Below are 12553 nucleotides of genomic sequence, written 5' to 3' on the forward strand. Positions count from 1 at the left end.
TTCAATTGATTGCCTGTTTTGTAGTGGTCATAATTCCGAAAAAACTTAAATTTGAATGAAGCAATTTTGACACAACTATGGATTTTTTTTTACCCCCTCTACTACCAGGACAGGCTTCTGTTCCACTTATAAAGACCACGCTCATGTGATTTTAGCCTTAGGAAGGCTGCTGTATGTAACAACTTGTGCCTGGTGACTATCATCACTGTCATGGCAACATAGCTGAATGCACACTGCCCTTAAGATGACTAGTGGACAAATCACTGAGCAGCTCGCTCATCTCATCAAAGAGGCTATTAGATCATTTAACGTGTCCAGGTAATAGTGTTAGTCTTCTCCTGGGGGACACCCGTTGTTGAGATGAGGGCTTCTCTCTGCCCTCAGTTGTCCATGTAATATTTACGTCGCCGGCTTCTTAATGCTTTTGGGCAGGCTTCTTCATCATCCTCATTTTGGTCTTAATGGATGATTCAAAATCATCTGGTCTCCATTTCTTGACAGTAAAAAGGTAATGTATCAGATATGATCAAAATGAAAAGGAGAGGCCTTGTTTAAAGTAAGTGCCTGATAACAACGAAAAACGAGAATGGCACTCAGTAGAGCGTAGCAAACAGCCATGTTGAAGGGAAAAAAATTGAGTAACTTACCATGGACCTTCCAAAATGAAATGCCCCTGATGTTGTTTATTTTTTAAAAGTACTAATTAAATTTCAAAAACAAAAATGTCAATGAATCACTGCTTTTGTTTTTTATGTCAATGCACATTATGTCTTTGGCAATATTCAGTGCAACTGACTGATTTGCCTTCAACTGGGCACCTTTATTATCATATATAAAACATTGTGAAACTGATTCTGCTCATTTTGTCAGTTTTTTTTTTAGCGGAAGTAGTAATAAAAAAAAAAGTCACTAGGGGAGGACATAAAAGTCGGTAAATATAGCAACCAAATTGTAAAGTTGGCAACACTGTTTCCCCTTTTTATAAACTAGTTATTGGTGTAAACTGGGGTTTACACTAGATGCCCACACTACATTCCGGAAGAATGTGGCTGCTCTGGCCACCAGGGCTACATATACAATATACCCCACTCCTAGACCGTACATACCGTGACTCCCTCTCCCAGAGAGAGACTGGGAATTGTTGGAGAACTCATCTTGTGAAGCCACTGTAGTGGAACATGGATTTTCATTCGTCCTTGCCTTTTCTTTGTGTAAGCGCAGCAGGCAGTTCAGAATGCATGTGTGCATGTGGATGAATAAGACTGAAAATTGCATTGGGATTTTGCGTGTGTATGTTCGTGTGTGCGTGCCTTCTACTCTGCTGCTGCCTTCAACTTGATGAGTGCACGCTCTCTCACTCACTGAGTTGTAGATAGTCTCTTCAAAAGCACACTTGTGCAGTATGTCCACAACATGAATGGAGAAAGACTTCAGGCTACTTCACCTGTTGCTTCATCTGCTAACATACTGCTAGCAGCCTTAACAGAAGAATGAACAGCATCTATAGCTTGTCAACTACAGACATAAGCAAGGGACAGCAGGAAAAGGTTATAATTAGAGTCCAACGATATGTTTTTTTTTTTTTATGGGGGGGCTGATACCAATATATCAGCCGATCACTGATTTACTGGCTGGTAGGCTATATGGAATAAGAGTGTTAATATATTGTACATGAACACAAATTCTTACAATACCTCAAATGTGATTCAAGACAAATTAGCAAATACTACTAAATTTAAATAAGGATCTTTAGTAACATGGTCAACATGAGGACTGTAAACTATATAATAGTCTTTCATTAGCTAATGGTGAACATAGGAAATAATAGTTGCATAAATCTTGTTTTATCTCAGAAAGATAATTTGCACAACTTTGAAACGCTCTGTAATAGTTTTATGTATGATAATTGTGAACATGGCTCTAGTTATGATGATGAATAACTAGGCTTAATGTGTTGCGGCTCATGCATAATAAAAATATTCAAGTTGAGCACTGCAAAAGTAAAATGTAAGAATAATCAAACAGTCTACTTTGCTGGAGAGTTGAACGTGAGTCTGCTTACTTCACTTCTTGTTCTTCCTTTCTTAACACCTGTTATTGAGGCTTTTTCTTTTTTTTTTGGACTAACTGTAACAAAAAAAAAGTCAAAGAAATACTTGACTGAGTAAAGAAAGTATACATTTCCCAGATGATCTAAAATGTACTGGGCCGAAGGGACAAATCACATTACATTACGTTAAAAATACCGTTCTAAAAAGTGTTTTAGTTGTCATTGTATCATATTTCTCGGCATGGCGAAATCTGAGGACAACTAGCAGTAGCACTGTGTTGATGTCACATGACGGGAACTATGGAAGGAGTAGATAAAAATTCCCACGCCATGCTTGACATGTGGTACTTTGAAGTCGCTGCCATGGAAATACGCTTCTTTATTCGAGACTGTATGTCTGTCTCTCTGCATATAATAAGAGCTTTTGACCTATAGTATGTAAGAGTCTGTTGGCTTCATGTCATCTACTTTGTTATACTTGCATCACATAACATTGCTATGCTCTGATTGATTTATTTGGGCTAATCTTATTTTACTGTATTAGGACTACTGCACAGGTCGTGGCTTATCAAAAGTCTAGCAAGAACGCATTGCAAATAGATGCCTTACACCCGCTGCACACCAAGTGGTTCGACCAGACTATACAAAAACGAACAATTCCAGTCAGCGACTACCATCCGCACACATTCCAACACGCTGCAAAGGAATGTATACAATGCATACATTTCAATTACAGAAACCAACCATCCACGCTTGCCACAGGGGCATATGAAAGTGTAAAATACTGTAAAACACAATGTACTGGATGTAGTTTTGTACCCGCCAAACGTCATTTTTGTTGTGAAAGTTCATGTTTGATTGGATGTGTGTGACATTGCATCGCCATTTACCTGTAATTCAAATGGTGAATCGTAACAAAACTAATTCCCAATGGCTGGTCACTGATTAAAACTAGTTGCATAAACATGCACTCTGCACGAAAGTTCCGTCAACTTGGTTGTGTCGCTCCATGTGATGCAGCCCAAACATTCTGCTCTCCATACCCATTCTACATTATAGAGAGCATGCAGATAGAAGATTTGGGAATAACACAATCTCCATTCCCTGCAGTCAAACAAGCAAGCAAGCAAACACATTCAATAGGAATCCCCCAGAGACTGGAAATGCTTCCAAGAAGAAGGAGAAAAAAAAGATTGTTTTGCTCCTGGACTTGTGAAGTGAAGGCGCCTTAAATCAGGCAGTTGTTACCTCGGCTGCTTTTCTTGCTTTACTGTTTTGTTCTGGTCTTTTTTTTCCTCTCTCTCTTTTTTTTTTTCTTTTTAAACTGGCCTATACTATATAAAGCACAGATTTAATCATTTTCTAAACTGGCTATGGAGGAGTGCAAAGGTCATGAAACCTCCAAACAAGAGTATGTCTGAGGCTTGTATCTTACATTATTCCTCTCCCGCTTGTGATATTGGTTTGGTAACACCCTCTGCTAGATGGTAGAGATATGCATCCTTCTGTGTTATTTTCCTTTCACTTGTAGTATGTCCTGTATTTATTTCCCTCCATTCTCTCTCGCTCTTTTGTCTTACACTGTCATTCCTCTTCTCTAGTACATTCTCCTTCTCTCACCATTGATGTCTTTCATCTGAGCTGAACTACTGAATATACAGTACTTACTACACATTATAACTCCCACTAATGTGAAATAAGCGGAAAGGGAAACTCCTGCCTCACCTTTGCACCGGAAATTCTTAATGTGATGTCGTGCATAAGGCTATTAGCATTTACAGTTAACTCAGAAATCCAGTGTAAATGTTGAGTAAGTTTGTTACCTAGATGAATGTCCTAAGAAATAGATTGGGGATGTTAATGTTGGTAATGCTCAGAAACCATGAAAACATGACCTCTAGCTATGAGCTGTGCTCAAGGCAATGAATGTCAGGATGTCAAGGTCATATCTATGGTCAAAGCAACATGTTTATGGACTTGAAACTCAAAGCGTAGGACTTGTGACTCTTGACTTGGGACTTGACTCGGGGCTTGAGAGCAAAGACTTGAGATTTACTTGTAATTTGCAAAACAATGACTTATTAAACTTAATAAACTTGCCTTGCCTTGCCTTACTGTATAAGCGAAACTCGTCATATCCAGGGTTTCCCCCAGAGCTTCATAAGCCTGGTGGGCCGCCAGGCTTTTCTTAGCCCATGCCAGCAGTATTCAGCACGTGTTGACCAATATTTTCCCAGGCTGAATTTTGTTGCCAGTCCATCCCTGACCACCAGGCTTAGCAAGTTTGCTGAAGGAAACTATAATGTTACATATGGTGTATTGTCGCATACATATGCTGGCTTTGTTTCTTTTTTTTGCAACAAGTGTTTGTAATAATACTGCTTAAAAGCACTGACATTTTTTTATATCATAAAATGGCAAGGGATACAAGATTAAAATAAATGCGAAAACACAGTGGTGACTGGAATGCTAATCACAGTAAAAGAAGAGATAATAGCTAACAGCAGGAAAAAAAGTAGGTAATATAGGATCGGCATGGCAATGACTGACAGGCTTCTCATTATGGTGAAAGGTCTTCAAAAAGTCAGTCAGTATCTTGTGACCTAAAACTGAGCAAAACTCCAGAAAAATCTTGATATCAGAAATTACTCATGCAGATTAGTGCTCAGCTGTTTTATCCACTTTCTGCATTCCCATCCTCCTCATTTGCCTCTTCAAGATACCATCTCCTCATGTCTTGCTGCTGCTGTCATAAGCAGTAATGTGTGTGCACTGATATACACAAACACAGACTAATCAAATTTCTCATGGGGGATTATTTAACACATTTATGCATGCTCACACTAACACAAGGAGGGCACGAGGTCACGGTATATAACTCCATTTCCCTGCTCTCATTTCCCCAAGGTGCTGATTTTTGCTTGGTATTCATAACCAGAACTTGGTCAGACTAACAGTGTGCTTGTGTGTGTGGATATACAGTACAGTGTATGTATATATGATCTATAATTGGTATGGATACTATGGTCACACCCATATGCATGTGGGCACACACTCACAGATTAAATATACATTTTGGTTTAAATCCCCACTTCTTTAACATGTGTGCATCCATGCAACACAAATTGTGGAAATACATACATAGCAATTTACAGATTGTCAGTATTTTGTTTTGGATAAAAATCTTGGGTCACATTGCCCAAACAGTGATAATTACGATGTATGTTGGACAACACACCACAGATGCGGCGATCAATACTGCCATTGGCTCCCTTGACTTGCGTCAACAGCTAACAGCTAGCAGACGAGGAAACAACAATATTGGCGAAAGTGACTTTAGGGAAACCCCAATCGCTGCTAACCTTATATCAGCAGCGAGGAACAAGGCCAGCGGTAGAAAGTGAAGCTTCTTCGCCAGAATTTGTTGTTGTTCAATAATGCGCCGGCAAAGACTGCGTGCTAACGACAACTTTATTCAACATAGAATAACAAATGTCAGGATACTAAATACTGTCAGTGTCATAATACTTGTTGGAATACGCCAAACAGCCATGGCTCGTTCAAACATAGCTAATGTTGTGTGTTTGTCTTTTCTGTGCCATCATGTGACGTAGTAGTACATTTTCTGTGCCGATCAGCTACCGCCGACGCAACAGCGCCGAAATTTAATCTCAGCCGATGCCGGCGAAATGGGCGAGGTAGCAAAATTCTCACGCAGCCGCGCCTGACCACGCTAACTGCATTTGACTATATATTGAAACGCGCCGCTGAGAACGCTCCAAACATGTTTGGTCTGCATGTAGCATAATCGTCAATCCGATTCCGTTAATAAAGGAATGCCTTTTTTGCTGAGGAATGACAAATGATGGAGGGACGATTACAATACTGTTCGGCTTGAAATATTGATGGGCTGACAATGATGGATTCTCAGAATTCGTTGTTGCACCTACCTTTGGTATATTTATACTCTTGTATGCTTTTGTTTATACTTGTTTTAATGTGTTTTGTGTTCACTTGTATTTATATGTTAATTACTTTTGAAATATAACTGTACAGGCTACAAATCAGTCCATGTGCTTTGATCAAATTTGTGATTTACTCTTATTAGATGACATGTTATCAACATCTTAATCAATATGATTTTTTAGCTGTGTGTTAAGTTTGAAGCAGCTTGAATAAAATGTCAAATAATTTGCCTCTGTGTTGTCACATATGCTGAATCGATGTTGTTTTGAGGATTATCGAGGATCAAATGGAAACAGAGTGCATCTTAGACTTAAAGTGTAGCCTAATGCATTCATATTGAGTATATCTTTGCGTGATGGCAGTGAATGTGCTTCATGCAAATCTAAATGGGATTTTTATAGTCATAAGTCTCTATTAATTATTTGAAAAGACTAGTGTATATATAATTGCACAATGCTACACCACCATTGAGTTTTTCTTTTTATTGTTTTGTTTTTTGTGTCTTGTGGGGAGTATTATATGGACAAACATTAATCCCATTTGCTCATCTGTCATATAAACATTAGATGTACAAAAACATTGAATTTCATCCAAAACATAATCCTTAGCAGATTTAAATACATTTTTTACCCTGAAAATTCAAAGTTGTGAGTGAAATTAAGTTGGAGACGCATACGTCAACCTGCTCTGTTCGGGAAATGATGAATGATGAGAAGATTTTATGGTTCGCTCTGCATTCTCAAGGGCAAACCAGCAAGTGGGTTAAACCAGAAAAAAAGTGTGTCAGTTCAATGGGAGTGTTTGAAGAACGACATCAAACATGTAGAATTATCCTCCAGTGGACCCTGTGTTGAGAAGGATGAAGCAATATTAACCCTTTGGCCTTCTCATCATTTCAGCCAACTCTCCATTCTCTGTTTTGGATTCATGTCATTGTCTGTATTTACCTTCTCCACATTCATTTTGTTGATTCTTTTTTTTCAGTTTGTCCACTTCAAAAACCACCCTGACCCTTTCCCTTATCTCCCTTCTGCACCTTTCAGTCTTATTTCCCCTTGCATTGCTCTACATCCTGTCTCCACATTTTCTCCTTCAGCCTTAACATTTACTTTCATTGCTTCATCCCAAGCTTTAACATTATTTTATTTTCTCTTTTATCTCAGTTTGTTCATTTAAATTGTATTGAATTTACTGAATTGAAACTGGCTCTGGTTCACTGTTTACATAGTAATATGTCTCCAACAAAAATATAAATTATAAAATACATTCTTCAATGCTTTAATTGCATTGCATTTGAATGGGTAAAGTTTTCAATTTTTTTCCCCATTAGTGTCACTCCACTTTCATACATACAATACATGTTATTGTAACAAGTTGATAAAACATACCATAAATAGATTTATATTTGGAAAAAAATAATATGTTTCTATGATAAAATAGTAATAGTTTGACATGTAAATGATTAAATGACAAAATTTAAAAAAAAATACTATAATTTAGGCAGATTCTGAACAAGAAACAACATTCATATATGTGTTTAGTTGGATCTCATTAGTACTGGATGGTGGTAATCTAAAATTTAAGATTATAAACAATAACAGTGTGTAGAAAAAGTTCAACCTGAGGGGAAAAGTATTTTTTTCCACATTAATTATTTTATATTTAAAAATGAATGTACGCCAACTGAGCACAACTTTAAGACCACCAGCCCAATCTAATGAGCTCCAATAAATGGGCTGTATAATTTTTATTTTTTTAATCGTATCTCAGTGTAGCGATCATTAAAGTATAAACTTTGGGCTTGTATTTTGCTTTTTGTCTTTTTGTGTGTGTGTGCCACATATTCTAAAAGAATAAACTACAGGATAGTTTTATTTTCCAAAATATGAAAGTGAAATGTGACTTTTCTTTCCTACCGTGTTTCTCAAATGACTTCCTCTCTTTCATGTCACTGTCACCTTCGTCGCCACTTTCCTCTCTTCTTCTTCTCCTGCTGTTGGTAGGTTGGGGGTTCTTGATTAGAACTCACACTGCCAAGTTCTCCCACATCGCATCATTGCATTTGATTAGCTCCAGCCACCTCCAGTCAATCCCCTTCTCCCCCATTGTCATCACTGCCGGCACTACAGGCAGCAGCCCGCTCATATGCACAAAAACACATTTATGCGCATTGCAAACTCATCTTCACACACCTTTAAACGTGCAGCGAAACATGCAAAGCCACTCGGTCTGCGCACACACACACGCATGCAAATACAGGCTGATGTTGATGCCTTGTCGGCAGGGAGCCAGCTCACACCAGCGTGTTGCTGACAACTTCCTGTCCCTAATGAAGCATTAATAAACTAGAAGTGGCAAAGAGTGGATCAGAGAGCAGAGCTGAGCCCACCCTAATACTCCAACCCACCTGCCTCCTGAATGCCTGTGGTTTGGATGAGAGGTGAGAGGATCACAGTGATGGCCCCCATATTGCAAAGCCCCTCTGCCCCACTTTTGAGGAAGACATTATCCTTCCCTCCTTGCACTTGGTTCTTCTGTTTGTCAGTCATCTCGTAGCTAAGTCTCATATGATATCACCGTGAAGAGCTTTGAAGTGTATTTGCTCACCTCATCCAGTACACTGCTTGAAAACTGTAGTTCCTTTAAGATACAGTGCTTTTGATCAAAATATGTTGACACTAGCCGTAAAGCTGCGGCGATGTATCTCATTTTAATACAATCTCGAAGGTGAGTCACAATCTGTTCCAGATCACTGCTTCAATTTGTTCAGATTGGGAAACAATTTCCCACTCATCATAACACCAACATATAAAGATTTGATGACACCACCATCATATAAAGATGTTATGATGGTAATGTGATGAGTTTGGTTTGCAGGCAGCGTTTTAAGGCACATTTTAACATTCTTAACTGTCATACGAGTAAGATGACGATAGAATCAGTAAAACACCTGGTCATCAACAATTGACAGATATTATATTTTAACATCCTTAAGTTTACCAATGGATATTTTAAAAGGTCAAAACAATAAAACTAACAACTTTTTTTGAATTGCGGTCAGACTGGTGTGGCATTTGATGAATATCACGTCCAATAGTACAAAAATCTTGCAACTATAATCATCAGGTTTTTTTTCTTCCTTTGGAGCACACGTAAACATCATTGACGTCACCTACTGAAAATCTGGGCTCTGATTGAACCCACTGGCTGACTATATTACTTGCAATCATGTCATTAGATGAGTTTGGAAATTGTTAACTGAATAAAAGAAAACATTTGCCATTGACTGGAAATCATTCAAACGTTAATGAAAAGCTGATAAAGGCTGCTAGCACTCAGCAGACCGCTGACCTACACTATGGCAGAACCTATGTAATAATATACCGTAGCATATATCATCATAATTTTGTCACCAAATCGTACACCTTCATAGATGCCCACTTCCTCTACATTTTGTCATCACAGTTCATTCATTATTTTTTGAGATGTTAAGATAATTTTTTTGCTATTTACAATATTAACAACAACAACAACAAAAACTTGCTACCTCCTTAACAAAGGTGATTGAAAACTTGCTGGTGCAATTCAGCCCCCTATTTAGAGTCTCAGGCTTAGTCCAACCAATTTCAAAAGCGCCCACAAAAGCTGTCATCCTGACTTAAGAGATGCTGTCTCACCTCAGTTGTGCTAAAATGTCTATGCTTTGCATCTTTATCTTGTCTATCTGTCACTCTCCTTATCTTCAGCTGTGTCATTGCCTTTGCAGTTTGAAATGTGCTGAGATTTTAAATGGTCATAGTGACTCATTTAATTGGCAGCAAAGATCATCATCATCATAATTTTGCTCCTACAAAATTGTCCCTGTATTTCATTCCCCTATATTTTCTTTATTAGCTACTTGTTTTTTTTTTTTTTTTGTCTTTATGTAGGATCATTTTGCTATACATTTCTTGCAACTGGTGATTTGAGTGTATTACAGTCTATTTCATTAAAACGGTTTTAAAACAAAACTCTTATAAATAACCAACCTGAGTCACGTTTTGGGTGGCTACCCTAAGTTTGGTGCGCTGCTTTATTGTTTTGCATGCACTGTTTACTGTTGAGGCTTACCATGACCTTTGAGCTGCTCTGCTAGCTTCAGCAAGGTCATTACTTCAGGACCCGAGGATCATCAGTGCTTCATTGTTCCGTTCCAATTGGGGTGTGACGGGGGCTGCCATCAAGCTGATGGCTCACAATGACTTTATGATTTCCATCAGTATTCCAAAGTGAGAGCTGCTATTTAATGCTTGATTTGAAAGTTGCTTTTGAATGGCTTTAAATTAGGTCTAGAGTTCCTTTTGAAATGCTCGGGGAACATCGAAAAAAATGGAGAGAATGTGTTCGTTAGCAAGTCTTAGTGCGCTCTAAACCTCCAAAGGACTTGACAGGAGCAGAAAATAAAAGGGAGGGAAATGTGTCTTGAGTATGAGGAGAGAGAGAAAGAGAGTGGGGATATGCTTTGATTAAGAGCAGTCTTCATAGCAGCTTTCTTCTTACACATCCATAAAGTATCTCTCCTCACATCTCCGGCTCTTATTAAAAAGACAGTTGTGTCATTTCATCCTGGAGGCAAGAAGCGGGGGATCATGTTTTCAAAAAGAAACTTTTTTTTTTAAAGCAATACAGAAAATACTCCTCCTTCCACATTTTCTGGAAGTCGGGGGTATTCATGTACACAGCTGAGAGTACCAGACGTCTAATTAGGTTTTGATATGTATATGCAGTAGGGATGGGCGAAATTAGAAGAATAGAAAATTGCCATAATTCCATGCAATTTTAAAGAAAATGCTATATTGGGATGGATCAGTGTTGCCGCAGTTAGTTTGAAAAAGTAACTTAGTTACTTTACTGATGACTTGCTTTAAAAAAAAAAAAAAGAAGCTAAATTAGTTACTGTAATAGTTACATTTAGCGGATACCGACAACCCTGCTTATCATAAAAATGACACACAGTTTTGACATTTAATAGGAAGTGTGATTTTAATGGTGACATTTAAATTAGTTTTTGTTAAAAATAAAATAAAGTTTGCAACCTTTTTGACTTTTTGACTAAGTTTTTTTTTTTAGGATTCCACTTAACAAATGTCCTACTTGTTTTTAATTTGGAAAAAAAAAGTCTTTATAAACTGCCCGTAGCATTAAAATAATAATAATAAAAATAATAATAAATGAAATAAAGGCTTAATCTTATTTACTTGACATATTTAGTTATTTATGTTGTAATGACAAAACTCAACATTTATAATGCACATTGTACATAAATATAACGATGAAATTTGGAGACCTCCTGCAGTCACACAATCTGGTGTGACTGTCAATGTATACTACCCTGTGATCTTTTTTTGTTTTGTTTTTTGACAAAGTGTAACTTGAAGCCATGGAGATAACTGACGAATGAACAGAGTGTGCCACAAGCCTTAATATTTTTGCTTTTAGCTGACAAATTCTTGAAAACACAAATCTCTCTCCTTCCCGCTCTTTCTGTTTATGGACACGCGAGTCTCAACTGAAAACGATGATGTCACCCCCTCAGACGTGAATGTTCATGCAAGTCACTATGTTCGATACCACATGTTCTGTAATGTATAGTTATTTGTTTATTGACTTTAGTGAATATGTTGGTGTTAGAAATCAGGAGCCCTTCTGTATTTTATTATTCATTAACCATATAAGTTTTCAATAAAATATGTGCAAGAGAGACGCAACGTAGCTGAGAAGTGCGTGTTGTTTATTTAAATCTTGACAGTTCTTCCCCCTTACTGCATCTCACAGCTGGTCAACTGAATTTGAAATTCTGCTGTTGCTACTAAGTGGAAGCATACAGTTGTACTTGAAGGTTTACATACCCTACGTGACACAAAAGCTGAATGTCCATAAAATGCACTGCGTCAATTGTTCTGATATTGTCAGAAGTTGAAGTTGACATGAGTTGAGATGTACATGTGAGTTTTGGGGATGATTTATAACAGTTTTGTACATTTACAGTTGTGCTAATAAGTTTACATACCCCAAGCTAAACTTTCAAGCACAACTGTATGCATTTCACAAAGTAGCTAATAGTGGGATTTGAAGAGTACCTTTTTAATAATCTGATTTTGTGTTTTGAAAAAGTAACAGTTAAATTAGTCATTACTCTGAAATGTACTCATTTTAGAGTAACATGCTTCTTGGGAACACATTATCCACATCACTGATTGGAATATAAAGACCTTTCTCTAAAAGTTGGTGGGGGGCGGGGGACTTTTATTCATCAAAACTACTACTGCTACCTCGGTACTTGTTATCAGTATGTGTGACTACTCAAAAGTTGAGTACACATACTTTTATCGATCTGAAAAAAAGGGGTATCAAGCATCCCTAATATACAGTATATTATTCTATATTATACGACCTTTGTGTCTAATTTAATTGTCTTGAATCTCCTCCCTAAACTTTTAGCTTTACAGATGTCATACTGTATGTATTGTGATTAAGACTTGTACCACAACACATGGC

The 12553-nt window shown here is 37.6% G+C and overlaps 1 protein-coding gene across 6 annotated transcripts in view; it reads left to right on the top strand.

Moving 5' to 3' along the window:
• Window positions 1-12553, top strand: part of agrn (agrin) — a 257946-nt gene that overhangs the window by 133480 nt on the left and 111913 nt on the right. The window lies entirely within an intron of this gene.

Source organism: Vanacampus margaritifer, chromosome 1, assembly GCF_051991255.1.
Source record: "Vanacampus margaritifer isolate UIUO_Vmar chromosome 1, RoL_Vmar_1.0, whole genome shotgun sequence".
NCBI lineage: Eukaryota > Metazoa > Chordata > Actinopteri > Syngnathiformes > Syngnathidae > Vanacampus > Vanacampus margaritifer.